The sequence below is a fragment of the Parus major genome, chromosome 9 (genome assembly GCF_001522545.3).
Source record: "Parus major isolate Abel chromosome 9, Parus_major1.1, whole genome shotgun sequence".
Taxonomy (NCBI): Eukaryota; Metazoa; Chordata; class Aves; order Passeriformes; family Paridae; genus Parus; species Parus major.
The window spans coordinates 14,301,474-14,313,190 of NC_031778.1; positions in this window are offsets into that span (position 1 = coordinate 14,301,474).

The window sequence follows — 11,717 nt, forward strand, 5'->3', positions numbered from 1 at the left end:
GAAAAGGAAAAGGAAAAGGAAAAGGAAAAGGAAAAGGAAAAGGAAAAGGAAAAGGAAAAGGAAAAGGAAAAGGAAAAGGAAAAGGAAAAGGAAAAGGTAGCAGTCATGGGCCTTCAGAGCCAATATCCACCCCACCCCAGATACAGAACTTTATATGCTGACTTTAAGTCAAACCTCAATACCTCTCATGCCCTGGGCCTCAATTTGTTCATGGCATGAGTACAACTCCCATGTGGAAATGTTGAAGTTTTCGGACTAGTGTCAGTCTGGAGGATTTCAGTTGGTTGGAATTTCCCTGTTTGCTTTCTCTGATTGCAAACTTGTGTTTTCCTGCAGGACTCTGCAGGCGACCAGGGGTTACACAGGCTGCCAGGGGCAGAAGGCTGGAGCCTCTGTAAGAGGCTTCTCAATGTCTTCTCTCCTGCAGTGCTGAGAAAGACATCAGGGCTCCAGAGCACCTTTCAGGAAAACCAAAGGGGAGTGGAACTAGAAATTCCTCCCACCCCAAAAGTACAGATGTACAGAAACCATCGCATCCTCAATGATCTTTATTTGTGAATATACAAAGAAGCAGGAACAGGCTGAAGACCTGCCTTGAATAGGCAAATATTCAGCACAGAGCAGAGGAGCAGACTCTTGCTCTGCGTTCAGCTTTGCTTCCAGCCGCTCGCCCAAGCCGGCGGTGTCTGTCATCTCAGCTGTCACCTCCAGATGGAGCCCGGTGTCACCTTTACAGAGCCGCTCACAGCTCCCTGCTCCCCGGGACTCCCCTCCAACACCACCGCCAAGAGGAGTTTGTTCGTACAATGGATAACCCCTATAATTCCGATCATAACCTCGTGAGGCGGCTTTGCTGACAGAGATCACAACTTTTACCCTCGATACCAGGCTCACTCCACTCCTCAGAGGGCGCTCTGTGGAACAGATCCTCAGCACATGCTTTGGGAGCCTTAAGTGGAGAACAAAAGTCCCAGGTCATAAAGCCAGGGTATGCAGGAGGCTCTGCTGCTTTAGCTTTCTGCTTTCTGTTTCCTAATTCCATTTGTAGAACCTGACAAGTTATTTTCTTCTTTCATCTTTCCCACATACAGGTCTTGATGTGGTTATGTGGACATGATGCTTTCTGCTGAGTTTTCTGGTACCTAAATGTCTGAATATATCAAAGAAACCTTCATGATTTTCACTTCATGGCTTTCTGTGACAAGGGTAGCTTTGTGTTTTCAGCAGTTCTGACCCATGGGGACATGGCAGTGGCCACACAGGGCCCATAAAGGATAATGACTTCCATTAGCACATAAATATATATAGATTTCATTTGTGTGAGACAGTTACTGAAAATACACATCATCTTCCTGTACTTGTCTTGTACTGTGTTCATTAACCCCTGCCTGCACCCATTTTTAAAAAGCATCCTAGTCAGTTGCTATTAGTGGCAACTCAGAAAATGTGGTGTGGTGAGCTAGAAAGGGCCTGAAAAATCTGAGACAGCCTTCCCACAGTCAGCATGAAGTCCTTAGCAGTGTCAAGACTGGGGTTTAACAGCAACAGAGCCTGGATTAAGCAGGAAATGTATTACAGCCATATGAAAGTCCTTGCCTTCTCCTTCTGTCCTGTACCCAAATTCAAGCTGTTTTCAGAGAGGAGTGGAAAGAAGAGCACAGTGGAAAGAAAGGGGACATTTTCTCTTCTTTGGTACATGATGAAAGTGTCTCAATACAAGCATGACAGAGGTGGAAGGTGGAAATCTCCCATGGTAGTAGCCAGAGAGGTGTTTCTAAGCTTTTGTGATGGTAACAACATACTCTGCTCTTCCAGCCCAGGCCACCAAATATCCATGGATGTCAGACCAAGAGGCAAACTCCACTAAGGGGTGGAGGCAGCATGTGAGGCACCAGTGCTGCATGTGCTTCACTCCATCTCTCCACAGCTGTTATTGATGTCTGTTTATTTTCCCCATGCCCAGCAATGTGTTGCTGTCCCAGCTCCTTCCACCTCCCGGTGTTCACCTTCCTGCAGGGCAGGGCAGGTGACTGACCCTTCCTAGAGCAGGATGCCAGTGCTTCCCTGGCCATGAGTCACTGGGCACAGGAAGTGGCTCCAGCCATTTGCATCTAGCTCGGGGCTCTGGAGCATCCTGGCCAGGACAGCAGAGCAGGTCAGGATTCTCCAGCTTTCCTTAGTGTAAGACTGTTCCAGAGTATGCAGCACAATGAAGATGGTTTGTTACTTTTCACCTGGTGAAAAGAGAGACCAATCCAGTATCTAGTCCCTCTTTAGGTCTATGTCTCCAAACATTCCCATGGAATCTGCTGTAGTTACTAGAAAAAATACAATATTCTTTCTTTAGTAGAAAAATGGCACGATACATGTTTAATACTCTTTATTTAAAACAAGTCAGCATCTTCTTGAAGCAAAGTCTGTAGCAGTTTCTCATCATGGTCTGCTTTCCTAACTTGCATGACAGATGTCCCCTCAGCTTCAGAAAACAGCTCTCCCAAAATAGCCTCCCAAGATGTCTTTGTATAACCCAAAACCTGGCTGACACGACTCAGAGTAGCTTTCCAGTGAATTTGTAGGCTGTACTACATATGCTAACTGTGCTTTGACACTAACAAAAGCATTAGGGTATCCTAATATTTGATTGTCAGATCTTGGCCTTGTCGGGCTCTTACTCTGTGAGGTATCGATGCAGCAGAACTTTGCTAATGTTAGAGTTTTATCACCTTGACAACACTCAGTCCCAGCTCAGGGACAAATGCACCATGGGTCGATTGCTTTTATTACTCATTAACACAAGGTGGGTCTGTGCTCTCTGTTAAAGCCAAGCTATTTATGTTAGAGAGAGAGAAACTACTGCCAGTCTTGGGAAGTGGTCACCAGTCTAGTGACAAAACCATTTTTGCAGCAGCACCCCACTGAGGCTGCAGTCCCATGAGCACAGAAGGGTGGTGTCCTGCCTTCACTTCCTCAGTTCTGACATGCAGTGTAACACAGGGCCTGGAGCAAGAAGGAAGTGGTGATGCTGTGCCTTCATGCATGAAATACAGACCTCTCTGCAAACAGGCAAGCAGCCCATGAGGTGTTCAGGGCCACGGGCTTGTTCAGCAGGAAGGGCTCGGGAGTCAGAGGTGACGGAGAGCTTCGGGAGGGGCTTCCCTAAGAGCTCTTCTGCTCCTTGGGCTTGTCTGCCCAACCCTTCCCATTCCTCCCTCCTGGTTGTACCCCCTCCATTTTCCTGCTTCACACACCACCATCCATGGCCTCTAAAGGTGTTCACCTCCAGAGCACATCCTTGGATGTGAGATGTGTACACAAATAAATTACAGAGCAGTGTACAGAGAAGTGTAACCCTTCAGCCATGCTCATTTGGTCACAAAACCTCGGGATTTAACTAGGCTTTAGCTCAGTAACCCCAAGGAAAATAGTAAGACTTCTGAGCAGCCTATGATTTTTCTAGCAGGCAATACATAAGATTAAAGGAAAACAGGAAAGCAAAGGCACGTTCTGGTAGATGAGAGCTTAAAGGATTGGTAAGTAAAAACTGTCTTTGTACGTGTGTGCGTGTGTGTGTCCGTGTATATTATACACACAGCTATGATGTTTGCACACACTCCTTTAAAACAGCCTTTTTAGTCGCTCCAAAACAATAAATGCTAAAACAACCATTTCATTACAGTCTTTTCAGGTTCTCAAAGTACCACGTTCACCTCAGTACAATAAATTTCGTTTTATGGCTGCCAATGAAATCCCACACGTAAAACCCGCATAATCTCAATGATGTATTACTAACCCCATTTTAGAGCTGGGGAAAACGAGGCCCTGACTAAGTGCCTTTAGGTGGAGAGCCAGGAGTCCCAGCCCCGCTCCTCTTTAGCATCGGGGCAGGACTCTGTGCCTGGGCGTGGTGAGATCCGTATGGGTGGAAAGGTGTGTGAGCTTTCCTGAAAGCCGCCGGAGAGTGCGCGCTGCCGTCACCGCATAGCAGCCCCGCTCCGCAGCTGTGCGCTGCCAGAGGAGCTGCCTAGTGGATCAGGCACACCTTTTCTCGGCAAGTCACAAGTTCCAGCCCACTGCCCTCGTCCCCAGGCACCCCGGGGGCTGTTGATGCCCTGCCACGTCCCTGCGGCGTCATCCTCATCCAAGCGTGCCTTTCCCAGCATCAGCCTAAACTCTGCCGTGCGCTGGTACCGGGGAGATTAAATGCAAGTGAAGCACAAGCTCTGTGCCACTACTAGCAATCGTGCCGGAAGGGAAGGGAGAGCAGGGAGAGCATTTAGCACTCTCCGGAGTACCAGAGAAAAGCACAGGGAGAAAGGTGCCGCGGTGGAAGGGGTTTGTGTGGTGTTTGAGCTCGGGTGGCTCAGGGACACATTGTGCGAGGGGCCGTGGGTGCGCTTCCCCCTGCAGGGCTCTCCTGGCTGGAATCCAGCCCCTCCTGTGACTCACTTCACAAGAAACATCCGCTCAGACCTCTGTGCCTCTCGCTGATACTCATCAACCTGTTTATCAGAGTGACGAAAGACCCTCTGGGAGACTCATCGAGAAAGGGATGAAAGTAACTGCGGGGTTAGAAATGCACAGTTTGGTAACAGGATGGTTGGTCTGCTATAAAAAGCCCGGGAGGACAAGAGCTGAGGCTCGGAGAGAACAGTTGCTGTTGTGATTCACAGACTGTGAACACAGGAGGGTTTTGAGATCCGGATAGATGAGCAGGGGCCAGGTTTGGGTACAGGATCTGGAAGGAGTTTTCCTGCAGGGATCTGGGGCTGTGACTCTCGTAAAATCAGTGTGTACCCACCTGCCTGGCATGTGTCCCTACTGACACACTGTCCTGCCCTCTCCTCCACACTGGAGTCTCTCTGTGCACTAAGAAAAGAAAGCACAGCAAGTCCCTTCCCTCTTTCTTTTACCCTGCCCCTATTCTGCCCTGGTGGTCCTGGTTCATGTAGGGCCCTGTTTCTGTTCTTTACGAAGATGTGTTGTTGTTCCTCACCCACGCTTTCCCAAAGGAGATCATCCCTCCCACTTTTTCAGGCTTAAAGCTTCATTTGCACCTTCTTTGTCAACAGCACAGGGCGTGGGCTCACGGAGCGCTCCCGAAACACCCGTCGGCAAAACCTCTGTGTACATCGGGCTTAAGGGAGAGTTTCACGGGCAGAGACACAGCTGTGAGAGAAACACCCCCGGCCTCTGACCTCCAGCCAGATAACTGGGGTTTTAAACTCCCTCCAGGCACTGAAATACGACCTTGGGTTTCCAATGTGCTCTCCCAGTCCTAGCGATAAAGGGTGTGTTGGAAAGTCCAGGGAAGAAACTCCTTCCTTCCTCCTCTGCCAACACACAGATCTGCTTTCAGTGCAGATGGGTCTTGCACTTAGCCAAGGCTTTTCAAGAGTTCCATTTCCTTGCAGGCATTAGAATAACTGGCCACATTTAAACACTCTTTAAGTGTTTAACCCTGCTGCCCATTGAAAAATCCAGCCACGTGTGTCACGGCAGCGGCCACTGAGTGCTTCAGAAACACCCAGCTCTGATTTGAGTGTCTTAAAGAGGACTGATCACATCGAATGTCAATACTTACAAATCTCGCCCTTCTGCTCCTCTCAGCTTCAGAGAGAGCTGCTTTTTGGAAGATGGTTGTACAGGGCCAGCATACCTCTGAGGATGCTGAGCAGTTGTTAACTGTTTCTGGCATTATCTCCTACAGCACAGTAATCTGTGTATCTTGAATTTTTCCACTGTCTGAGGGCAGCACAAATAGGTTTGGTCTTATTGATCCCCAGAAGAATTCCTAGATATGTGTGATAGGGGCTAACTTCAGCAACCTGAAAAAGATGTGAGACTTCATTTCCTAATCTTTGCATTGCCCCTAACAGTTTGATCAAGAAATCTGGCAAGAATTTACAGCAGAGCCTTTCTAGGAAGGACACTGGATCACTTTATCTTCCCAGAACAGATTATCTGACATGTCATAAGGACTTAGGAAAAAGGCAGATGTTGTGGTCCAGGCACAAAAAGGTGAGACATAGCCATACCCTGAGATGAGAATCTCTGAGTAATTTCTAAAGTGCTGATTACAGCTTGGGGATGAAGGTTGCCCCCAAAACCAGACTCACAGGTACTTGATCTTGATGGCTCACTTGGTCAGTGGTTGGGCAATGTAAACGGTGATAACTTTGTCTTCAGGACTGTCTGAACAGCAGTTCCTGTGAAGGACTTCAGATACAGTCATTAGGCATCTTCTCTCCTCCCTATCTCTTTGTAATACCATTCCAATGCCCCCTTCCTCCCTTCATCTGATTTCAGGAAGAACAACCTGAGGTTATTCCAAAGAGGAAGTTTTTTCCTTGGTGATTCTGAAGGTGATCAGATTCCTGCCAGTCCCAGAAGTTCATTTCATAACTAGGGCATCAAGTTCATAAATGAGCATGGGCACCATCCATCACTGAGTTCCTGGTGGACACTTGGTGAGATTTGGGTAGAAAAGTGATTCTTGCTATAAATGGTCTTGGAGGATCATGACCAAGACCTTGGAGGCATCAGGAACATGATGAGAGCACACAGGATGGGTGGATGGCAAGGAGTAGGTCTTTACAGAGCCCATCTGCTGGAAATGCACTTAGAAAACTCTTCCATGGATGGTACCAGGGATGATTTTTATCTTGTCAGGACTTTGGTGCACATCTCTCATGGCTCGTGCACTGGGCATCACACACACACACATACACACACACACACATACAGAGATCTGCCTCCCTCTCAGCCCAGCCAGGTCTCAGTTATTCTCCTTGCTTCCCCTCTCCTGCCCTGGGACTGTGACACCAGGAACTGCTGTGCTCCACGTGCTCCTAGTGGCACATGGTGGGGAAAGTGGCCACACTTTGTGGCTGATCCTTCTGACAGGGCACACTTTCCATCTGCCACGTCACTGCTGAACCTCTGCCCCAGATGCCTCATCACACCTGTGACATCATGACACCACAATTAGTTTCATACATTTTGAAAATGAAATTTGTTGTTGATATGATATAAAGCTACCCTCTATCTACAACATTTAACTCCCTGCTTTTCCCACCATTACCTCTCTAGTACTATGAAACTCATTGTTTCCAGGAATTTGATTGTGTCTAACTTTTGTTTTCTATCTGGCCTCTGGTACAGAATGTCCAGAGAAAGAACAATACTAAAATGAAAAATTGAAAACAAAATAAATCCTAGCATACAGGTCAAATCTCTTGGCCTCCAAGGGCTGGGTTGCATGCCATGGAATCTCTATCAGAGCTTCCAGTATTGCTTTGAGAAACAACACATGAGCAGCCAAGTGCAGGACCACCTTTATTCCTCAGCAGCTCACTGCCTTGCAGGGGCAAGCCCTGAGATCTGAGAGCTGTGGGTAATGACACACAAAGTACAGCTTTACACATGCCAAAACCACTTACTTACAGATGAGAAAGATTTCAGTGTTTTTGGGGCATTCTGAGGCACAGTCTCAGGCCCTTTAGTCATTTGCTGTTGGCTGATTCAGAAGAAAACAAAAAGCAAAGGTAACAGGTGAAAACTGAGAAGCTGGGGAGTAGACACGATCCTTTCAGTGCCCTCGTTAGAGAGAGAAGAGGAGGAGAAGTCAGGAGTTCAGCCAGCCTCACACAACTTCAGTGTGTTGCATATAAGCAAATTTTAGCTACAGCCAGATGAAATCCATCATGTGAAGGGTGGAATTAAACTACTCCCAAAACTGTAACCTTATTACAACTGGTGGGAAAATATGAATGTTTAATGACTCTAAGAAGAGTGTTGATTATTAACTTGGTTTATCTCCAGCTGATAAGGAATTCCAGGTCATGTCTGCTGACAAAACATAGATAGGTTTATGATGTTTCTGTCCCCAGTATTTGAGTATGAATAATTATTACAGCCAATAATTATATAGCCAATATAATAAAATTGTATTTTCAGAATATATTCTCTGTGTGTAATCAATATCAAATAAGTCCCATCAGTCCCTCCAACAGATGCTGCCTCCATCAACCCCAAATTTCAATACCAAAGAGGAAATCTGAGCTTTGCTCCTGGAAATGATGGTTTCAATTCATCTGTGTAGGTAAAAGCTCTGGTTTTGGTGCTGTTCACTGCCCTGTGGTTTATGGGCAATGGGAGTCATTTGAAGGAAGTCTTCTCCAACAACTTTTCTGTAAAACTTTGTAGTGAATGACAGCCCTGCAGGAGTGAGCAGCAGATGAAGGGTTAAGCTTTCCTTGTGCTGCTGCCCTCTCCAGCACTGCAAGCTGTGATCTTTGGCTGCTTCAGCTGCTACCATGGTCAAACACGGTCTGCCCTCACTGCTGACCAGGCTGGACACAATCCTGACTAACCCCAGGGAAGATGTGCAGAGATCTTAGATCCTCCTCACATCTGGGCAAAGACATGTGGGCGCTGTCTGCAAAACAGTTCTTGCAGCTAGGGTTCAGCAGGGGTGTTTCTCCTGGACAGATGGAGAAGTGGGAGAGAGGGAGAAGAAAAAGCAGCCTGCAGATAAACAGTGAAGTCTTTTTAAAGTTTTTCTAGACAATGTAAACCTGAGCTAAACACACATGGTCCTACTGGTCTGCCCTTTTCCTCCAGAACCTTGGGGACTTCAAATGAAACACCAAGTCACAGGGTTCAAAAGAAACAAGTTGTTGTACTTTTCTGTGAAGCACAGAGTAAATCTGCAGAACTCCTTCCTGCATAATGCTGCAAGTGCCAGAAGTTTAAACAAACAAACAGCTGAATTTATGGAGGGAAAATCGAGTGAGCAAAATTAAAGTTAAAAGTACTGGCACGGGCTCAAGATATATTCAGACATGGATCAGGGCGGGCTGTAACACTTTGTGGGGAAGGGTCACTGTTCTTGCAATATTTCCTGGCTCCACAACCAGCTGCCACCAGAAACATGGGCTGGAGTGCTGTTGTCCAGCCATTCCCATTTTCTGGCCCAGTTGAGAAGCTTTTGCCTTCACTCTGAAACCGGAACAATGCAGCTGTGCCTGCTCTGCGCACCTGCTGCTCTGCGCACCTGCCCAAACTTATAATAACTCATAATCACATGCTGACCCTGATACATGAGTTTGAGCTCAAGGATGAATTCAGGGGAGTCTGGGGGCAAGCTTTAGTGTACACAAGGACAGAGTGAGCTTCCCAAACACGGGCATGCACAGTGAGACCTTCCCCAAGAAATGTCTGAGAGAGGAAACCAGGCTGCTCAGCTGCAAGTCCTGGCAAGTGTTAAAGTTTGTTTTTGCCAGAAAAGGAAACAGGTATCATTTACTACCCACAGAGCTGGGATCTCTGCTGAGTACAGCGCTGAGGCTGCTCTCTGACTCACATTCCCCAGGGGAGCGACCAAGGTGTTGAGCATTTGGCCGTGCAGCCAGGGCTGTGGCACACGAGGGCAATCCCTGTGAACAATTAGAGGAGTATCTCTACCTGCAGACAGAAACATACCAGTTTGATTTCAGGGACTGTCTGTACACACCCCTCTTCTCGCTTTGTCATGCTATTGTAAAGGACAAAAAAATTCAACTCTCATGTTTACCTAAGAGCAGGCCAATCGCTAAGGACTGTCACTTGGGAGTACCTTTAGCCTCAAGAACACAGAGGGGATTGCAACATCTTGGATAAACCCAGGTCTTTCAGCTGAGATGGATGATCTGAAGGAATGGTATTTCCCAAAAGTCAGGTATCAAAACTAGGTGAAAATAGAGTGAAAACTCTTTGGTACTTCCAATGGGAAAAAAAAAAAGGAAAACCAAAAGAACTTCAGGCAGAGAAAGAAAGACAGTGATTATGCAGTAAAAAGAGGTTTTATTTTGCCCATTGAAGCAGAGCAGAAAATCATCCAAGAAAAGAAATGAGATATATCATGTCTCAAAGAGAGGAAGGAAGTACAGAAGAGGAGACTAGGTGCTCTTAGGGATACTGTAAAATCCACTGCAAATTCCAGAGCACTGAGAACATTGATGAGTGATGAAGGGGAAAAGTGGAGTTTCAGTGTTTATCTTGCTATGTAAATTCCTTGTGATTGATTCCACAGAATTTTTTTTCCTGTGTTTTGAAATCTTTTATGAAACATGAATAGAAAGTATCTACCTCAAATTGTCTCTAAAAAGCAAAATAAAATTGGGTGTTCACGAGGCCAGCAGTGTGTGTGAGGGTTCTGTGTAAACTCTGTGTACAGATTGTCAGGGATGTTCAGTGGTCAAAGAGACACTGGCAACTTGTGCTGCAGCCTATGAGGACTGCAGGAGGTCTGAGAGCACATGGATGTGTGCCTTTATTGCCTTTCATTGGCTTTGTTTGACCCAAGGCCACTCTGACATCCAGTAGCACTGCCAGGGCAGCGCCATCAGGGATGCAGGAGCAATGGGAAAGTTGTAGAGTCCCTCAAGAGCCCAGCACCATCTCCAGGCAGGTGCAGGCTGCAATCCCACAGTAATCCTCACACAATATTCCTGTCTCCAGTCTAAGTTCCGTGTCCTCCTGGAGGGGGAAGAAAACTGAGCACAGATGCTGTCCTGCTGTATAAGCAAGCAGTCAGACTCACACTACAGGCAATTTTGGCACAAACTGTCCCCAGAGTGCCACCAGAATAAATTATAAGATAAATCCTAAGCCAAATATTCCCAAGAACAGACTGGCCATGAATTTCAGTCCATCCAAGAGCTAGCAGCATGGTCAGGGTGCTACAACATGCATCACATGCTGGTGAATGCATTTCCCTAAGATCACTGTCCCTCCCAGTACCAGTGCAATTAGATCATTGATACCCAGGACTCCTCCCTGTACTTTCCTAGATGGTTCAGTATAAAGTCCAAGACCTTCCCATACAGAATGGTTCTGTTCCTCCTCCTGGCTGCTTAGAGCCTGTAGACAAAGGATCTAAACCTGCTAAAAGTGTCTTGGTAACTTGGTAACTGTCCAGAGCTGACCTTGCACTGCAGGAGTCAGTGAGGAGCTGCCCAATCTGCTGGGGTGGGGGCTGGCAGGAGGGTCAGGAAAGGGGTGAGTCAGTTTAGTGCTCTGAAGCACCAGGAACACTGCACATTCCTTTGCAGATGGACACTGTTGGACTGAAATGACTACACACATCTCAGTGACCAAATCCAGACACTCCTAACTCGGCTCTCCTCAGATTCACATGAGTTTCTGCCCTGCCTCCTCACAGAAGCCAGCTCCAACAGCCAGCACCATGCTGGTTTCCCTGCTCCCTGTATCAGTTCTTCATGAATACAAGATAAATGCATCTACTTCGTTATCTCTGAATTGCCAAATAAAACTTCTCTGCTTTCGTCTTTTTCTCTCACAGAACTGGTCCACAGAGACATAGGGAAACACCATTTCTTCACACGCAGAATCACAGCTCTCTAATCCTTCAAAAGTGAAAAAAGATATAACTAGAGAAGTTTACTACCAGGCAACTGGGGTCGATTTCATCACACCAGGACTGCTGCCTGGGCACTGAAGACCTGCAGCCACAAGAGTTTTCAGAGCAAACCAGCCTTGCTTTGTCTCTGGCTGGTGGAGCAAGATTGCAGTGGCTTTTCTCCCCTTTGACCCCCCTGGCATTGCACAGGACAGGTCAGGTAATCACGAGTCTGTTTGTCTGTTTGCAAATCTCAGGAAGCAGCTCCAGCAAAATCTCCTAAGTCATCAGAATGCAGCAAAACATGGTGTCAAAA